General features: G+C 49.4%; 1 pseudogene; it reads left to right on the top strand.

The window, feature by feature from the left end:
• The first annotated feature begins 4,112 nt into the window (after nucleotides 1-4,112).
• Nucleotides 4,113-12,770, top strand: LOC144120353 (uncharacterized; annotated as a pseudogene).
• The last annotated feature ends 2,798 nt before the right edge of the window (nucleotides 12,771-15,568 follow it).

The raw sequence follows: 15,568 nt of genomic DNA, 5'->3' as shown, positions 1-15,568 counted from the left end.
CGCTGCTGATTCCATGGACTACGAGAAATTCAAAGAGGCGCTCCTCCAATGATTCAGGCTTACGGCAGAGGTTTTTTGTGAGATATTTCGCACCGCGAAACCTGGGGATTCGGAAACCGCTTAGCAGTTTTCCTGCAGGCTGACCAGTTATTTTGATAGGTGGATTGATATGTCAAACACAGAAAAGAGTTTTGAAGGTGTGCGTGAAAAGCTGGTCACAGAGCAATATTTAGCGTGTTGCAGCTCAAAGCTGGCGCTATTCCTGAAGGAAAGTTTTGTTCGTTGGAAGAGTTCGCCGATACTGCAGACCAATTCCTCGAGGCTCAAGGGTTAAGAAATTTGAGTAAGGCAAAGGAGGAAACCCTAGAAATCTTAGAGAATGATGCGGCAAAACCAAGAGCATACGGCGGTGCATCTAAGGCGCCAGTAGGTGTTTTCTCTGCGGCAGGGTGGCACACCGTGCAGCTGACTGTCGAACTAGTAGCCCTGCCCAAAAAACACAGGTTGTCTGTCAAGGTTGTAAGAGGAGGAGTCATACTCTGGATGAGTGCCGATACAGAACACAGGACCGAGCTGCATGCGTTGTCGACCCTTGGGCAGAACTTGTCACGCCTCCTGAATTTCCACAGCTAAAAGGAGAGCAAACGCCGCTGGGAAAGAAGGCGATGAGTGGAACACCCAAGTCGAAAGCAGCAATGCCGGTGGTGGTTAGGCAAATAGTGGACCGTCCTATATTCGTGCTTAAGGACAGCGGAGCCAACAGTCTTGGTTCGGAGAAGCCAGGTGAAGGACGAGGATCTTACAGAGGAAGCATCGGTCGTTACTCTGGTAGACAGCACAGTAAGGTACCTTCCTGAAGCCAGGATTCTAGTGTCCACGCCATATTATACTGGGCAGGTAGTTGCAAAATGCGTAGACCAACCCATCTACGATCTGATCTTGGGAAACATTTCGGGTGCAAGAAGTGTCGAAGACCTCGATCCCGAGTGGAGGATGCTCGACGTTGAAGAACATCCAAAGGAGGAAAGGCTCGCGACAGCTCAGATGGGCGCAGTCAGTTTCTCGTCAGCAGTGGAGACAAGAGCTCAAGCGACAGCCCAAGCAAGGCAGCGTCCGTTCCCTACTCCTGTTACTATGTGCCTGAGCGTAACACCGGGCGAAATCGCAATTAGGCAAAAAGAAGACCCTAGCTCTAAAGCCTGCTTCGAAAGAGTCGGGGAAAAAGTAAAAAGAAAGTAGAGTCGTACGTCCTTCGAATATCTATTGGTAAATAGCCTTATGCACAGGGAGTGCAGTATTTAGTTCAGGAAGGCGGGTCCAAAAGCTGGTGTTACTGAGGGATATGCGAGAGACCGTGCTGCGCTTAGGACATGACGCGATTATGGCCGGACACCAGGGTGTTCAAAAAAGGGTGTCTAGGATCACCGATGAGTTCTTTTGGCCGGGTGTTCAGAGTGACGTTAAGCGCTTTGTTCGCTCATGTGACGTGTGCGAGCGCACAGAAACGAAGGGAAGAGTTAGTCCCGTACCTCTGTGCAAGATGCCAGCCATGGCGTTTGACATTGTGGGGCCGATCTCTCCGGTATACGCCAAAGGCAATAGATATGTGCTTACTCTGGTTGACGTGGCCACTCGTTATCCTGACGTTATTCCACTAAGAACTATTGACAGTATCCAAGTGACGGAGGGTCTTGTGGAAATGTTTTCGCTGCATGGCTTCCCGAGAGAAATTTTGAGTGACCGGGGCTCAAACTTCACATCGGAACTAATGAAGGAGGTTAACGGCCTTTTGTCAGTAATGCAGTTACTGTCGACACCTTGCCATCCCCTGTGTAATGGGCTTGTAGAGCAGTTCAACGGCACCCTCAAAAATATGATTAAGAAAATGTGGCCGGAGAGACCAATTGATTGGGATAGATATCTCCCAGCTCTCTTGTTCGCTTACCGCGAAGTACCGCAAACGAGTCTTGGTTTCTCGCCTTTCGACATGTTATGCGGGAGAACCGTTAGAAGTCCACTTGCAATACTCAAGGAGCTGAGGGGTATTAAAGAGATTGCATCAGATCTCTAGAGAACATACACATACGTGCTTGAGTTGCGGTACAGGTTGAAGGAAACGTGCAGGCTTGCACATCAAAGCCTGGAAAAGGCGCGTGAACGCCACAAGGGATATTATGAAAATAAAGCCATTCACAAAAATCTGGATCCGAACGACAGGGTTCTCGTCCTGCTACCCACGGATCATAATAAGTTACTGATACAGTGGAAGGGCCCATACCTTGTTACGCGGAAGAAAAGGGCATGTAATATGAGGTATTGATAGATTAGCACTAAGAATGTTTTCTATGTAAATATGTTGAAGAATTATGAAGAAAGAGGTCGCGTACGGTACGCCCCCAAAGTAGCATGCTCGGTAGTAGCCGAGACATTTGATGTTGCCGAGGTGTCCACGTGCAGTGGGGAGAAAAATGCAGGAGGGGATGAGGTATTAATGAAGCCCCAATGTGAATAAAGATAGACGATCACAGCTCTACTCGAAATAAAGGGGGAGATGTTTTTTGGATGGGCCAGACAAAGCGGACGTCACATGTTACAATTAAACTTGTATAGAGATAGAGCTAATTGAACAGCTCTAGGTATCTCTGGGATGTATCTTGTTGTGGTTCTGTTTTAATGTATCTCTGGGATTTATCTTGTTGTAGTTGCTGCTGTTGTCGGTGGTATGTGATCATACAAGGGAGTGTGTTGTGGACAAGAACATGTTTATTAAGGACTCTGTAAAAACACCGGCAGTGGTGTGTTAGTGTTCTGAAAACCCAATTTGGTGTGCTGTGCTAGTGGTGCGCGTTTGGTGTGTACTGGACATCTGCGGTGTGTTATGTGCTGGGTCCAATATTGCCACAGAAGATAGTCGCTTGGCTGTATGTCTTGAAGATGAGGATGACCTGAGCAGTTTTTCATTGAAAAACTCTTGAGAGTGGGGGCCCTTGTCACATATATTAAGGAGCCTAAATTAAATTTTAAAGGAAATAGGTGTGAAGAAGACGAAGTGGATTAACCGAAGAATAAAGAAGAGGAAGGAGCATTCGGTGATGTGGAGAGAGATTATTGGTGGAGAAGAGAAGACGACGACAGGGCTTACGTGGACTAACACCGAGGCTATAAAAGGGCGAGTGAGAGGGATACACGGGGGGAACAGCAGAGAAGCAGAGGCTCTGGCGGGTCAGGGACACATCGGCTGGAAGAGAGCGACTCCGGCTACTGCTCCGGTGAGCTCGCGTTCTACGACTTCGCATCGTGGACTTCCTGCCGTGCCTGAGCCCGTTCCGGGGAGTCAACGGAGGACGCTACCACCTGCTACGGCCAGGGGTGTCTCCAGCGCTGTTGCCACCCATCCGGGTGGTGCCCCCAACGACAACAACACCGGAATCACCTCCACTGGCCCTTGAACCGGGAGCTTGTACGACGCAGCCAGCGACGCCAGCCCAAGCACGTCGAACGCCGCCTCGATGCCGCCTACTGGATCCATACAAGGCCACAGCCACACCGAACCAGCCATGAGCACGAACACCGACCAAGAATAATAGAACGCTAGTAGTAGACGCTGGTAGCAGTCTGCCCTAGTCGTGTGTATTTATAGCCTTTGTGTTTTGTGTTAGTTATGTTAGTGTTCTAGTGTGTGTGTGTGTTTCACGTAGGGTGTATTAAATGTGCGTTTGTGTGGGTACACCCGTCGCCTAGTCCATTCTTTCCGTCCGAGTTTTCTCCGGGGAGATCCTTGACTATCATTCCGCACTTGCTAAGTTGTGGTCCACTACCTGCGTCTGCGAATACAATTTCTGCTTATTTTTTTGAGCCCGGTCATTTTTTGATTATGAAGTGGTGTGACGTCAGCGCCCACGCACCACGTGGCGGCTATCACTGAGCATCTGGAGGCATCACTTTTTCCCTCGCCGTATTTCCTTCCTCTTACCTTTCAATCTGGGGGTATAAAACAACTCCCCAAGAAAATAAAGCGCTTTTTCCTTGTCGGCATTGGTGAGTGCTGATATCTGGTCACCTCAGTCGCGACGAGGACGGGATGATCGAACGAACACCACCCGGAAAACGGAATGGCCAACTAAGCAGGCCCACCGCCGTTAGACGAGGCGACCGATAAATGGCCAGCGTACCAAGTTCGCCTGGAGGCATTCTCCGAGGGCCATGGCGTTACGGACGAGAAGAAGGAACGGGCTTTACTTGTCGCAGCGCTGAGCACCAACACGGTCGGCGTGATTAGCAGGATGCTGCATTGCAGCTAAGGTTAACGAACTTTTGTACAGCGAGGTCTTTGCCCTTCTGCGACAATTCTTTTCGCCAGAGCCTAACGAGATAGCCCAGTCGTGCAAGTTTCTCACGCGCAGCCAACTGCCAGGGGAACCGGTCAAAGAATTTCTTCTGGCTATTCGTCAGATTGCAAACACGTGCAATTTCGGAGACAGTCTGGGCAGGATGCTACGAGATATATGATTATATGCGAGTTGCAAATATCCAGTGTACATCGGCAACATTTAGTGTAAACAGGCCTAACCTGAAGCGAGGTCGAAGAAATACCGCTATCAGTTGAGCTGGCAGATGAGAATGAGAAAGGAATAGGCGCCGCCAAGTCGGACGAAAACGTGTATGCTTTGATAGAGAAAGGCACTTCGAGGAAGGGACGCCGAGAGTCCCGCTTTAGGTGTGGCGGCCAGAGGTACAGCGCAGAAGCATGCCGTATTCGCTTCTCTGTGTGCTACAAGTGCCGTCAACGTTGGCACCTTGTGAAGATCTGCTTCCATCGCACAGATAAATTACCTACGGAGGCAAGAGCGTCACATCAGGACGTCAGTATACATGCTGAGGCCGAGGAACGACGGTGCCTGCGACCCTGTTGCTGGTGGTCTATACATGCTGGGGGCTGCTCAAGACTACGTCGGGACCCTCGGAACAGTCAAGGCCCTGGTGCGTACGTTGGAGTGGGGCGCAATTCTGATCACCATGCAGCCGGACACCGGATCGCCCGTTCCGATCATCACGTGGGCAACGTATATAACACATCGGGCAGCCTGGCCTGAGCTCCAAGTCTCTCCGTTAAACATAACTTTTTTCCTTCCAATCTGCGGACAGCTGAAGCTCAGTGTTTCCACAGAAGGGTGTTCCGTGGCAGGCACCTTGGTCGTCCTTGAATGCAAAGGGCCCAAACTGTGCGGCCGTGACCTCATTAAAACGTTCAACCTACTCGATTGGCCGGTTTGCAGCGTGTCAGCCAAAGGTGCGCCCTTCCCCAAAGAATCAGCAGAAAATGTTGATGTCTAAGACCTGTTAAGGGGACTTCCTGCGGTGTTTTAACCCTGTGTGGGCCTTATCAAGGGTCCTCCTGCTCACCTTTCGCCTAAACAAAACCGCCATTCCAAGGTTTTGCAAAGCTCGTCAAGTGCCGTACGCGTTGTTCCCAAGTAGCCGAGGAAATTAACTGGTAGTATAAAGCGGCATTCTCAAACCTGTGCCAAACTCCGAATGGGCTGCGCCCATAGTCCGAGTGATGAAACGCAGTGGCAGCGTAAGGCTTTGCGAGGATTTCAAGGTCACCATGAACCAAGCCTGTCTTACAGCGCAGTATCCTTTTCCCTGCGCGGTTGATATACTTGCTACGTTAAACGGAGGGGAAGTTTTTACCACGATTGACCACCGCGACGCGTACAACCTGCTTCCCTTGTATGAAGAACCCCAGCTTATTACGATTGTGAACACGCAGATGGGTATTTTCGTTTTACTCGGCTACAATTTCGGCTTTCGTCGGCACCGGCGTTGTATCAGAGCGGCATGGAGGCGATATTGCAAGGGTTGTCAGGGGTGGAAGTATATCTTGATGATGTCATTGTTGCAGAAAAAAAGAATGATTGCACCACCCTTCGCAAAGTGTTGTAGCGGTTCGAAGAGTCAGGAGTGCGTTTGCACCCAGACAAGTCCAAATTTCGACAACCAAGATTTGACTTCTTCGGCCACAGATTAAGTGCTCACGGTGTGCAGCCGAACACGGAAAGCATTGATGCAATGCTTGAAGTTAAGGAGCCGCAAATACAACTGAACTGCGGTCATTCTTGGGACTGGTAACTAATTACCATAAGTTCCTTAAGAACGCGTCCTTGGTGAGGGCACCCTTGTACGAGCATCTCCGCACAAACGCCAAATGGCGATGGGGACGCCAGCAGCAGGAGGCCTTTTACGAGGTAAAGACGCGGCTCAAGGAAGCCGAGTGGCGAGCTGATTTTGACGGCAACAAGCCACTAATTCTTCAGTGCGACGCATCGCCAGTCGGAATTGGCGCGATGCTGTCCCACGATGTGGGCCAGGGTGTGTTAGGCCCAGTTGGCTTCTGCTCCCGCATACTGACCCAAGCGGAGCATAACTATTCGCAGTTAGAGCGGGAAGCCCTCGAACTGTTGTTTGGTGTGCTCAAATTTCGTGCCTATCTGATCGGCAGAGTTTTCACTTTGATAGCAGACTACAAACCGGTCGTGGGCTTCTTCCTTCCCGACAAGCCTGTGCCTGTGTCGCGAATTGGTAACGCGTCCCCAACTTTCCGAAGAGGAACGCTATCGAGTGCAGTTTCGAACGAAACAACAAAGAGATCAAACAAAACAAAACGAAGCCGTTTTTATAATTTAAAGGAAAGTTGGCACTAGTAAATGGAAACGAAATCAAGAAAAACGCACACTCAACACGCGTACAAGAATACAGAATAAAAAAAAGTTCACCAGATACTGAGCGTGACAGGTGAAGCGGGTATGCCTTGCAAGGCAGGGGACGCGGGTGGTTGTAGTGCGACACGTCGATTGCGGTGCGTCGAAGAAAGCGGCCGAATGGAGCCAGGTTGTAGTAGGAGCCGAGAGGTACACAGGGAGACGCCGGTAGTCTCCCGTCAACAGCCCGAAGAATTTGTCGGCAGCAGGAGAATCGTAGCCAGATCCCGTCGACGGCAGCCCGAAACGCCGGAGGATTAAAGCAGGCAATCCAAGTGTGCTTTTAGGCATCACGGACCTTCCATCCATCGGCTGCCACCTCTCCGCTTGCAAGGAACGCAGGAGGCTTCCTTCGGTGATTCAAGGGAGGTCCATGGCAGCACGGACCCAACGTCCGACGGCTACCAGCCGCACGCTTGAATGACACCACCCCCGCTGCGCTGTCTCCATTTACACCTCGGTTTTCTGACACCCAGTTCTCCGCTCCACGTGCTCGCCACGCTCCCTGTCGCCATCGCCTCGCACACACCTTGCACACGTGCAAACGCGCAGCGCTGGGCTGGCACGCGCAGCGCTCCGCTGTGCGACGCACCACTGTCGACGCACCGCGTTCAAAAATCCTCCAGAGAATTGTTGTGCATCTCACAGCCTGCCATGGCTGCAGGCCGGATCCAGCGCTGGGCCCTGATCTTGAGCGCCTACAGCTACAACATCCAGCACAAGGGCGGCAAGACCAACGTTGGGGCCGACGCGCTCAGCCGGATTTCAGTGACCGCCACGGCACTTCTCTCGGACAGCCTCACCGATTAGGTGATTTCGGGTAAACAGCTAGCGGTCTTCAAAAAATAGCGAGTTAACCAAGTGCGGAAATGAGTACAGGAAGGTTGGCCGCGGCACCTTGCGAGGAAGGACGAGCCTTTAAATGTAATCTTTAACAGTACAGATCAGTTGACTGTTAGTCACGTACTGGTGTACTGGGGCTATCGTGGGGTGGTGCGCATCGACAAATGAACACCAATGCTACATCTGTTGCATGAGACCCATCAGGAATCGGGGTGATGAAGGCATTAGCTCGCTCACTGTTTCCGTACCCGCGGATTGATGCAGACATAGAGCGCCTCGTAAAAAGTTGTCATGTTTGCGTACAATCGGCTCCTATGCCGCCTAGACAGGAGGTGGAGCCCTGGCTGGAAACAGGTTGGCGTTGGTCGAGGCTGCACATAGATTTCGCCGATCCTGTTGAAGGGTACATGTTGCTGATATTGGTATATGCTCATACTTGAGGTCGTGCCCAAGAACAGAGCCACAACTGGCTCAAATATTGAGGCCTTGCACACTCTGTTCAGCACCTTTGGTATACCGGAAACCATCGTGTCGGATAACGGTCCTCAGTTTATGGGGCAAGAGTTCGCTGACTTCCTTCGGCTGAAGGGTAGCGGATCGGGCTAGTTGGTGCAGATTTGACATTTTCAGAAGCGCTAAAACACCGAGGACGCAGAGGGAACAGACAGGGACGAGCGCTACTTCCAACTGTTTATTTCGTAAAACCGCAAGTGCTTTAAACAGTTCTCGAACGCTTTTATGACACGGCAGTAAACTACACGTGCGAGAATACACAGTATAGCTACCGAGACTAAAAGAACCAAGGAGATAAGTGCACGATTACGTTGATACCCTGAGGAAGGCAAGTTCTTTTTTTGACAATGAAATGGACGGTGAGCTTACACAAGTGCTACCCAGTGATGCTATGTTCTGTGCTTCTATAATCTCTCGGGTTAGTTGATCACGACTACGTCCTATGATGTGGCAGTGATTTAACAATGGAGCACAATTGCGGCACTTACTGCAGTGAATGGCTAGGTTGCTTCCGAAGGAATTTTTAACATTGTTGTTGTGCTGGCGTAGCCGGTCATTGAGACAACAGCCCGTTTGCCCAACATACTTTTTGCCACAAGATAGAGGGATGCAGTCCACGTACGCTGTTTGGTGTTTGATACCACATAATTGTTTGACAGAAGAGTAGGGTTTCGTCAGCTTGCAAAGCTTGTTTAGCTTGTTAGGGGCCGTGAAAACAACTCTAACATCTGCTTTCTGCGCTACCTTTTTTAGGTTGTGTGAAACAGTGTGCACGTAAGGGAGCACAGCAACCTTTTTTCTCTCACTAGACTTATTTGCGATTTCGTCGCGACCGTTCAGGTTCCTAAGGACGCGTTCTGCTACCGAGATCTAAAGTGGAACCGGGTAACCAGCGGCGGATAACCGGTTCACTTGTTTATGAAAACTACGGGGCATGCAGTGGTGGCAAGATTTCGTCAATGCATTCCTGAAACAAAGTGCAATCACTCCTCGCTTAACCAGCATAGAGTGGGCGGAGCGGAAAGCTAAGAGGGGTTTATTGCCGCGAGGTTCGTAGCTCCAGCAAACGTGGCTGTCGGTGAGTGAGAAGTTTATATCGAGGAAGCGGATTTCCCCGCCAGATGGTAGTTCATGGGTTAGTTTTAGTGGGCTGAGATTATTCTGGAAGGCTACTAACGTCTGGCTAGCTTCGTGTTGAAGGGAATTCTGGTCACAGTCAATAAAAACTAAAAAATCATCCACAAATCTAAACACCTTAAAAACCTTTGACCCCTCCAGGTACCGCTGGAGGGCTCTGTCATGGTAGCTTAAAAACAGATCGCTGAGCACCGGTGCTATAGAGGAGCCTATACATACACCTTCCTTTTGTAGGAAGGGTTGGTTGTTCCAGGGAATAAAAGTATTTTTCAGGTAAAACTGCAAAAGTTCAAGAAAGCCACTACATGAATCCCCGGCATCATTTTGGAAGGGGACAACACCGAAGTGGTCGATGCTGTCTTGAACATATTCTAGTAAAGAAGCATGTGGCAGTGAGTAGTATAAGTCTTTAACATCGATTGAAAAGGCCTGAAGGCTCTTGTCGGGATGGGATGAAACAAAGTCTAATACTTCTTCTGAGTTCTTAACCACAAAGGTGTCGTCAATGCTTAGCAGATTTAGCTTTTCTTGAAGAAACAAGGCCACACACTTCTGCCACGCCCCATTCTCTGAAATAATCACCCTTAATGGCACGTCAATCTTATGCGTTTTAGCACTGAAAAAAACATCGAGGTGGTTCCGCGGACAATTCTGAATGCCCCTGGTTAGTTTATCTAGGCTGAGGCCATCTGGCAGCAGCAACTGAAGATTCTACGGTTGCAGGTCACCGCCCGAGCACAAGCGAAGGGCACCCTGCATAACCCCGAGGGATTGGCTTTGCCAGAAGACATCAAGAACGTCCTGGCCCTTGGCCCCAAGTTCGCCTACGAAACGAAGAAGTCAGGTCATGAGCTTCTGTCCATGGTACGTCGGATTTCCAAGTTAGCTCCAGACTCCGACGAGGCCAGCCGTTGCACCTTGAACGGCATTGACGTCCTCAACCACAGCAGACCGAATCCATCCAAACTTCCCCTGAAACGCGTTGCAAATTTTTTGTTGGAACAGTCCATGTGTGTTATACCGGCAGATAAGGAAGGCGGCTTTGCTGTCTTCTCCCACGACAGTTTCAACGCGAAAGCGCTGGAGGCTATCTCCGCCACCTTCAATTCCCACGGTGAGATCTCGCTCTCTAGGCGGAAAACCGAAGCGAAAAAATTGTGCACCAGGCTCAGCCTAGATAAACTAACCAGGGGCATTCAGAATTGTCCGCGGAACCACCTCGATGTTTTTTTCAGTGCTAAAACGCATAAGATTGACGTGCCCTTAAGGGTGATTATTTCAGAGAATGGGGCGTGGCAGAAGTGTGTGGCCTTGTTTCTTCAAGAAAAGCTAAATCTGCTAAGCATTGACGACCCCTTTGTGGTTAAGAACTCAGAAGAAGTATTAGACTTTGTTTCATCCCATCCCGACAAGAGCCTTCAGGCCTTTTCAATCGATGTTAAAGACTTATACTACTCACTGTCACATGCTTCTTTACTAGAATATGTTCAAGACAGCATCGACCACTTCGGTGTTGTCCCCTTCCAAAATGATGTCGGGGTTTCATGTAGTGGCTTTCTTGAACTTTTGCAGTTTTACCTGAAAAATACTTTTATTTCCTGGAACAACCAACCCTTCCTACAAAAGGAAGGTGCATGTATAGGCTCCTGTATAGCACCAGTGCTCAGCGATCTGTTTTTAAGCTACCATGACAGAGCCGTCCAGCGGTACCTGGAGGGGTCAAAGGTTTTTAAGGTGTTTAGATTTGTGGATGATTTTTTAGTTTTTATTGACTGTGACCAGAAATCCCTTCAACACGAAGCTAGCCAGACTTTGGTAGCCTTCCAGAATAATCTCAGCCCACTAAAACTAACCCATGAACTACCATCTGGCGGGGAAATCCGCTTCCTCGATATAAACTTCTCACTCACCGACAGCCACGTTTGCTGGAGCTACGAACCTCGCGGCAATAAACCCCTCTTAGCTTTCCGCTCCGCCCACTCTATGCTGGTTAAGCGAGGAGTGATTGCACTTTGTTTCAGGAATGCATTGACGAAATCTTGCCACCACTGCATGCCCCGTAGTTTTCATAAACAAGTGAACCGGTTATCCGCCGCTGGTTACCCGGTTCCACTTTAGATCTCGGTAGCAGAACGCGTCCTTAGGAACCTGAACGGTCGCGACGAAATCGCAAATAAGTCTAGTGAGAGAAAAAAGGTTGCTGTGCTCCCTTACGTGCACACTGTTTCACACAACCTAAAAAAGGTAGCGCAGAAAGCAGATGTTAGAGTTGTTTTCACGGCCCCTAACAAGCTAAACAAGCTTTGCAAGCTGACGAAACCCTACTCTTCTGTCAAACAATTATGTGGTATCAAACACCAAACAGCGTACGTGGACTGCATCCCTCTATCTTGTGGCAAAAAGTATGTTGGGCAAACGGGCTGTTGTCTCAATGACCGGCTACGCCAGCACAACAACAATGTTAAAAATTCCTTCGGAAGCAACCTAGCCATTCACTGCAGTAAGTGCCGCAATTGTGCTCCATTGTTAAATCACTGCCACATCATAGGACGTAGTCGTGATCAACTAACCCGAGAGATTATAGAAGCACAGAACATAGCATCACTGGGTAGCACTTGTGTAAGCTCACCGTCCATTTCATTGTCAAAAAAAGAACTTGCCTTCCTCAGGGTATCAACGTAATCGTGCACTTATCTCCTTGGTTCTTTTAGTCTCGGTAGCTATACTGTGTATTCTCGCACGTGTAGTTTACTGCCGTGTCATAAAAGCGTTCGAGAACTGTTTAAAGCACTTGCGGTTTTACGAAATAAACAGTTGGAAGTAGCGCTCGTCCCTGTCTGTTCCCTCTGCGTCCTCGGTGTTTTAGCGCTTCTGAAAATGTCAAACCTTCGGCTGAATAATGTCGTACACTTGCGCACCGCACCGTATCACCCTCAGTCAAACGAACTGGCAGAACGGGATGTGGGGACCGTAAAACAGTGATTGGAGAAAAACCGTCAAAGGTCATTACAATCTCGTTTAGCAAGTATCCAGCCCAGTTACCGAAGGACCCCGCTGGCTTGCGGAGAAACACTAGTCATGCCTTTGCTGAAGTTCCAGCCGCGTTCGGGATTGGACAACGCTGTGGTACCTTTTAATTCGGTCGAGCGTATCCCCCGCTATACTCGAGTGCCCGGCTTCTCGCAAGCAGGCGATCCAGTGTGGGTACATAACTTTGGACAAGGAGAGCGCTGGACACCTGACACAATCAGGGAAACACAAGGCGCACGGATGGTAACGGCAGATGACCCTACGGGGGAGATCATGCGCCGTCACTTGCACCAAGTCAAGGCTCGACTTCCGGACACTTCAATGCCCACTTCAGCAGTCCAGCGCCCCAAAGACATCCGATCGGAAAGCACCACGGCCCGTCCAGAACAAGAGGACCCACCTACACGTCTGGCACCCATAGATGCCACTCCACTTCTAAAGAGGTCCACTCGGATCCGAAGGCCTCCCCAGCGGTTCTCCCCTTAGGGTGGGGGGAGGGGTGTGTAGAAGGTTGTTGTGACGTCAGCGCGCACGCTCCGCGCGGTGGCTATCGCTGAGCATCTGGTGGCTATCATTTTTCTACTCGCCGTATTCCCTTCCCGTTACCATGCGGTCTGGGTGTATAAAAACAATCATCCAGCACAACAAAGCGCTTTTTCCTTTTTGGCATTTGCGAGTGTTGACGTCTGGTCACTTCAAGTAGGCTTTTAGTTATCTTTTTTTCCTTGAACGTTGGCTTCATATGCACACTCTTACTTTTTTTTTATCTATAACCAGCCCTGCATAGAGGTACAAGCACTGTTGTGATGTTTTTGTGTTGTTGAATGTAAAAAAATTAGTCATTTGATACATTGACGACTATTACATACATTGATACATAGACGACTAATGTAGAAAGAGTAACAAGACCTTTTACACAAAGCGCTCTCCTGTTTATTTTGAATGACGTGCTGCTATGTGGCGAGCGCTGACTATATTTGCTCTCATACGTGTTGGGATTCGCAACATACATGATGGGAATAAAAAAAAAACATTATTTCCGCCAGCTTGTAGCTGTTATGACAACTAGAAAAGTAACACTGAACAGAGTTGCGTGTTGTAGAATGCGTTTTCTTGTTACTTCTGCGCAAACTGATGATATGATCGCAGCAGAAATTCGGTGGTATCAGGGGCGTTGAATCCAAACTACCCCTTTTTTTGCCGTGGTTTCTTCAAAATAGCGTCACATATACGGCTTCAAAAACGGCTCACGTGGCCTATATTGCAGCGGCCATGCGCACTTCAGGTCCGCCATTACCTTGTGCACGAAAATATTGTTACATACGTCACAATAAACAGCTTGCTTTGTTAAAGTGTTTTCCACCTCATCAAAACGGCCACGGGAAGTGAACAGAAGCACTCACATGACTGCGCGCTCCTTCTCCAGCTGCTCGTCCTCCCGGCGGGCGGCCTGCAGCAGCCCGAAGCTGGGCACCACGGTCAGCGAGCGCAGAGCAATGGGCCCGCGGAAGGGCTCGCGCCACTCGGACATCGTGCTGCGCAGGGCCTGAAGAAACGCAGTGAAGACACCGAGTGCGTGATCGACGATTACACCGCTGTTCCAGTCGGTAGCTAATTTTCCAAGCAGGCAGCAATGAGGAGCAAGCAATCGGTGCGCACCCAAAACCCCATCATCCGCGCTACAACGCACGACGGCGAATGGGGCCGCTCGATGTGCAACAGAGAGCGCCGCATGGAGGAGGCAGTGCGGCTCTGCGCACAGGCAGGCGAGCGCTCTGGGTGTGCACGAACGAAGCGCAATCAAATTCCGTCGCTGCCCGTTGAAATGCGCCCCTAAGCCTATCGAAGAAGACAGTGAACTATGAGGTGCCAGGGCTGTCTATTTTGTGCCCGGAAAAAGCATAGGTATTTGACGATTCGGACAGACTAGAAAGGACACACCATGTATGCCTCTTACACTAAAGGCGCATATGCGACGTGCATTTGGAGAGATTTATTCTATTGCAAGTAAAACTTTGTCGTACATGGATTGGTAATCGCTATGTCATACACAGTTGACGAAAAGACAGCTGCGGGGTTTCTTCTCCATTCGTGCTACGCCTCATGCACCATATTATCCAGAATATCGTCCGATGTTCCTTAGCAGGTACAGCGAGTTTGATCGCAGCGTAAGTGAAGCGTGATACACCAATTTTAACGTAGCCAAAGAAATATGAGCTTGTCCCACCTGGACAGCAGTCGTGACGGGGGCAGTAAGCTCCGGGCCGGCTTCTGTGCTCGCAGACGTAACCAACATCCTTCGTCAAACGCACATCAAGTATATAAGTGAACACAGACGGCACACCACACTGCCAGATATTGTTGATCGGAAATGCCCGAGAGCCTAATTGCATGCGTTTAGTAATCAGTTTCTTAACTGGAGGAAAACTGTCCGTTAAGATTTTTTCTGACCTGTAGGGCAACAACACAATGGACCGGTGAGCGAGTAGACACACACATCGCTAATCTCTAACAACTTTATTGGAAAAGATGCACAACAATTTTCTCATGCCCGCTTGATTACCTTCTGTGCGCCTGCGTGAATGCGTGTTTTGTTGTTGGTGTTTTGTATCTTTCTCTTTATATTCTGCGTTTTTGTAATACACGCCCAGCTGCGAGTAAGCGCCTGTGTAATCCAGTGCAGAACGCCACAACGTGTTTGGTTAAGCTAACTGCTGCACACACTGTAAAACCAAGCAGCATTGTACCATCTCCAAATCCCTATGGGTGTTTGTGTGTCAGGTTGTTGTGCATACAATAATCAGCCGCCGTGGCTCAATGCTGTCAAGCTACTGTGCCCAAGGCTGCAGTGCCGCCTTTGATTGAGAGAAAAATGCAAAAACATCAATCTGCTCTGAAGTATCACAGTGCTTTCAAAGGGGCCAAAATTAATCCGCAGCCCACCACTACGGAGTATTTGTAGTCCACGTGCAGATCCGAGACGTTGAACGCCGCGCATAATGGCTTCACTTCAGAAGGCTACGTGGAAGAAAATCGGTAAGGGCCACTACTTCGACAAATTCTCATTAACCTCCAACCAGAAGCGCAGATTTCGTAGTAGTTGACTTCATGGTACGAAACCTCACACGTGCAGCAAACTTGAAACAGTGCCCTTTATAGAGGCTGCGTTGTCGAATGGTTCCTTAACATCGCAATTCCCAACGATTAATGTATACTAAAAGTTGTTAAACCCGTAATGTGCAAATATGCTCAACTACACCATTGTTTAAAATACACGCAAAAAT

The sequence above is a fragment of the Amblyomma americanum genome, chromosome 2 (genome assembly GCF_052857255.1).
Source record: "Amblyomma americanum isolate KBUSLIRL-KWMA chromosome 2, ASM5285725v1, whole genome shotgun sequence".
In the NCBI taxonomy this organism is placed as follows: domain Eukaryota; kingdom Metazoa; phylum Arthropoda; class Arachnida; order Ixodida; family Ixodidae; genus Amblyomma; species Amblyomma americanum.
This window is presented reverse-complemented; position numbering and strand designations above follow the sequence as displayed.